At 40.0% G+C, this 5,127-nt stretch overlaps 1 pseudogene; it reads left to right on the top strand.

Moving 5' to 3' along the window:
• Nucleotides 1-4,217: 4,217 nt before the first annotated feature.
• Nucleotides 4,218-4,456, top strand: LOC103258164 (annotated as a pseudogene).
• Nucleotides 4,457-5,127: the final 671 nt, after the last annotated feature.

Below are 5,127 nucleotides of genomic sequence, written 5' to 3'. Positions count from 1 at the left end.
CCTCAGAATTAATTTCATTTTCATAAATGGGATTTTGTATTTGACATTTATCAAACCATCCCTGAACTGTGATGAAATATGAGATATACTCTGAAATGAAAGCTATTACATAGTTTATCTTTCTTTGCTTTATGATATATATATATTTACATATATATATATCTTTTTATTTCTGTATGGCTTTGCATGCGTGTCTAGTGGGGAAGAAGCCTAGATTTAGAGTCTCATTTTTCATCTGTGACCTTGAAACAATAATAAAATACTGCTCTTTCATGAATTAGTTCTAATAAACCTATAATAATAAGTTTGCAACAACTCATATGACATATTAAATGTCATGCATTAATATGTATTAATTCCATTAATGTGAAAATATATGTCGAAGCTTTTTAAAAATGTAAAATTCATCACAAATTTTGTTATTATTTTCATCATTATAACTGTTATTCCAGAAAATTCTAGAATCAAGGCATGTTTTGTAAGATAAACTGTAACTTCATCCTCTAAGATGGTTTACATAAATACTATCGCTGGGAACTCAAGTGGGTTATATGTTGATGAATTTTATACTTTATATAAAAATCTCTTAGCTTTATCTTTCTGAGAGAAGATCTCCCAGGGAATGCAGACATTCTCTGTGGAGGAAATATCTATTGTCAAGTGTAAAATTTCTGTAAGCTGGGTAGAGCAGAAAAGAATGAAAATATTATTCAGAAGCTCCATAGCAATACGGTAGGGAAAGAAAAGGCCAAGAGGAGAGGGATTTGCAGTTTTGCTACCAAATGTAGATCATATACATTTATATATGTGTGTATGTATGTATGTATCTTTAATTTAACAATATTTTGTAAGCCAAGCATGGTTGGCATGTGCTTGTAGTCTTTAGCTAGTCAGGAGGCTGAGACTGGAGGAGTGCTTGACCCAGGAGTTTGAGGCCACAGTGAGTTTTATCTCGCCTGTGAATAGCCACTGCACTCCAGATGGGGCAACACAGCAAGGATCTATCTTTAAATACATATATAATACATATATTATATATATTATTAGACCTTAATCCAAACCATGCTGTTTCTCATTTTGGTATCAAGCTTAAGATTTTGACCTCCAGCATTTTAGCAAATGCTTTAACGTTATTACTACACTCTCTTCCACTCTCAAATAGCTTATTGTGTAGGCAGTAAGTGCCAGAAAAAGAAAAACTCTCAACATAGCTACTAGCCTGTCCACCTGGCACAAACTCAAAGAAAGACCAATAGGTTTATTTGAATAAGTGGTTTATGTTATGGAGTCTCAGACCACCCACACGAAACATTTGTCTGAGTGCTGACCACGTGGTGTGCATGTGTCTATGAGCACTCAGAGACACACTTAACATCATATAAAATGTGTAACTGGAGACAGGTATAGTGTTTCTTGACTTTATTTTTTTAAATGGTAGTGTGCTATTAATTGCTATTTCATTGAGACATAAATGCTCATGTAATTCAATCACCCTACTATACAAATTTATTTCTTTATTGGTCACTGAAATAAAGTGAAAATATTTTCAATTTTTTCTGTCTTTTATGATCTTTAGTCTTAAAATCTGTCAGTAAATAGACTGCTTTGCATAGGAAATTGTACTATAGTCCAGAGGCCTAGAAGAAAACTGACTCCATAAATTGAAAAATACATTCCAGATTTACAGTTGGAATCAATCAAATCAATGTTTTCTTCAAATCTGATGCCTTGTCTACCACAATCAAAAGTGAAAATGAAAACAATTGGTCTTAATAGCATAATTGAATTTGGAATTTCTGGGTCACTTGAATATGTAATTTGCCATAGATATCACTCAGTGACATATAAGGATAGAGATTCCTGGATAGTGTTTTTGTTGCTGTTGAGTCAGAGTCTCACTCTGTCACCCAGGCTAGTATGCAGTGGTATGATCATCGTTCAATGCAGCCTCGACTTCCTAGGCTCAGGCTATCTTTCCACCTCAGCCTCCCAAGGAGCTGGAACTACAGGAGAGTGCCACCATGTTCGGCTAATCTTTTCATTTTTTATAGAGAAAAAGTCTCGCTATGTTGCTCAGGCTGATCTTGAACTTCTGACCTCAAGTGATCCTCCTGCCTCAACCTCTCAAAGTGCTAGGATTATAGGAACAAGCCACTGTGCCCAGTCTGGGTAATGTTTTTGAAAAAAAATTAAAATTTATGTGTTAGATTTTCTTTTTCTTAACCAGAAAGCACTGTGATATTGTGGAAAGTCTTGAACTTGGATTCAGAAGCCATGAATGCTCCATCTCTGGCATGCTCCATATCCTTAGACAAGTTACTCAGCCTCTCTTAGGCCCAACTAATTCATATAATAATATTCTTTCCTCACGGAGTTGTTGTAAGAATGAAATACAATAACGTTTGTGACATTTAGTTTTCAGTATGTATTATACAATGTTCTGGGGTATTCCAACTTGAGGCTAAGAGTACATTAAGTTGGTTTGGGTACATTTAGGAAATTGGCAGGGTGGACCTTCCAGAGGACTATTTGCAAAGGGAATGGGCAACTCCCAGGAGAGTACTCCTTCTGATGGAAAAGGTAGCCCAGAGTGAGGCACTTAAGAAGGCCATGCTGGGCCGGGCTCAGCGGCTCAGCCTGTAATCCTGCGCTTTGGGAGGCCGAGGTGAGTGGATTGCCTGAGCCCGCGGATTCGAGACCTGCCTGGGCAACTTGGCGAGATCTCATCTCTACAATAAATCAAAAAAATTAGCCGGGTGTGTTATCGCGTGCCTGTAGTTCCAGCTACTTGGAAGGCTGAGGCGGAAGGATGGCCGGAGCCCAGCAGGTCGAGGCTGCTGTGGCCGGGAGCAGCCACTGACTCCAGTCTGGGCGACAGAGTGAGACTCCAACTCAAAAAACAAAAAGAAGGCCATGCTTACCAGAGGTGGGAAGATATCTGAGGAAATATGGCTCCTCTTTCTTAGATTTTCCTGTTGTTCAAGACCTGCTGGACTCTCATCTGGGACATGTGGAAAGCAGAGAAAAAAATCAATAGAGAACCTTTACTAATATTTTAATCAAGATTTTGGAAAAGGAGCAGCACTTCTTTGATGGTCCTCCAAGAAATCTTTCCCATCTGAAGCAGAAACTGGAAGAGATTTAATATGCCAAGGCCTCCAGTACGCTGCCGCCATGAGACTGGAGGGGTCCAGTGGACACTGAGACACCCAGCAGATGCTGGGCCATGCCTGGGAAGCAGAATTGATTGTCAGCATGTGTCGGACAATTTGGAGAGGGGAGTTCCCAGGAAAACCAGAGGGACTCTGTCCAGAGGCCTGAGATCCTAATTCAGCAATCAGTACCATGAATGTGAGCGCATCTGTCACTAGGTGCTGGTGAGGCATGGGAACAGCTCAAAATACAAAAACATATTGTTATGTCATATGATTAGTCCAGTTTAATTGTTTTTTAAAAACGTATGTCTTGTACCCTCAAAGACTAAAAATTTTTGTGAAATAGGATGTGAAAATATTCAGACGATATTGCCACATCGTTTTTTTGGTTTTTTTTTTTTTTTTCCCTTTTCTCGAAAATGAAAAAGGATGTGAGAAACATGGCCAAAACACATGTCGGACATGTCATGAGACCTCTTTGCAAGAGTGAAAATGCCTCTTCATTTCATTCACTAAATCTAATGCCAGGTCTGAGATGCTAAATAATTATGGTTTAATTTTTTTTTTAAATGGACACACACACATTGCTTAAGGGCTTTTTGAAGCAAATTTGAAAAATTGATTTTCACATTTTTGTTTTTTTAGTTTTTCTTCTCTTCTCAAGCATTCTAGAATAAAGGACAAATGGTAAGCCCTTGGGATCCCACAACTCCTGATCCTTCCACTTAACTGGTTGTGACCCTTAGCAAGGTATTTAACCTCATTTGTAAGATGTTATAGGGCAAAATTAGATCATCTACATGTGGTACCTAACAGTGCCTGTCACATTCAGCAGGTATCATTTCCCCCTTCTCAATTCCCTGCTCTATTTCTCCTAAACGTGCCTTTCCATTCCCAGAACCGCAGGCAGGGTGGCAAAATGGCTAACAAACAACTGCGTGAAGATGTCTCCTATTTCTACCAAGTTATGTTACATCCTCAGGGCCTCAGTTTTCTCACCTGTGAAATGGAGATTATATATTTTCCGGTGGCAGATCGGCGGCTCGCCCAGAGCCCGGCAAAATGGAGCTCGAGGCTATGAGCAGATACACCAGCCCCTGAACCCGGCGGTCTTTCCACATCTCACCGTGGTGCTCTTGGCCGTTGGCATGTTCTTCACCGCCTGGTTCTTCGTGTATGAGGTCACCTCCACCAAGTACACTCGCGATATCTACAAAGAACTCCTCATCTCCCTGGTGGCCTCGCTTTTCATGGGTTTTGGAGTCCTCTTCCTGCTGCTCTGGGTCAGCATCTACGTGTGAGCTCCCAAGAGTGCCAGCCAGGCAACTTCACTGAATCACTGCTTTTGTAAATTAATTTTTTTACTGTGCTGGAAGCATCCCACTTGCTGCTTACGATAAAGGCAGACGTGTGACTGTCAAAAAAAAAGAAAGAAAGAAATGGAGATTATAGCACCTTCCACGCAGATTTTTATGAAAGTGCAATGGTTATGTCATGCAAAATGCTCAGAAGAGCCACTGCTTTGTCGTAAGGACACTAGCATATAAACTCTATGAGAACCTTTTTGTCATTCCTGTATCCCCAGGACATAGAACAGTACTTGGAACAAGTAAGTGCTAAATAAATACTTGTAATAAATGAATAATGCAGTAGCATGCATATTTCCCTCTGCCCAATACGAATTATGCCTTTACAGACTATGGAGCCTGTGTGGGTGTGTGCAATGTGGCAGTTTAGCAGTTCATCCTAAACAAAAATAAAGAAGTCTCCCTCATGACTTTCCATGGTCCAAGCTGTATTTTCTGTGACCTGTGGCCACACCCCTTCATAGCAGCTATACCTGTCCCATCTTGCACAGATACAAATCTGGGTTCGATGCTCAAGTACTCATCTGGTTGCCTTTGTGCCTGTTCACCACCTGCTCACCAGACTGACTGAAGCTGGAGGCTGCTGAAGAGACCAGAGGCAAAGG

This window comes from Carlito syrichta, unplaced genomic scaffold (genome assembly GCF_000164805.1).
Source record: "Carlito syrichta isolate Samal-C Ts95f unplaced genomic scaffold, Tarsius_syrichta-2.0.1 Scaffold301993, whole genome shotgun sequence".
In the NCBI taxonomy this organism is placed as follows: Eukaryota; Metazoa; Chordata; class Mammalia; order Primates; family Tarsiidae; genus Carlito; species Carlito syrichta.
This window is presented reverse-complemented; position numbering and strand designations above follow the sequence as displayed.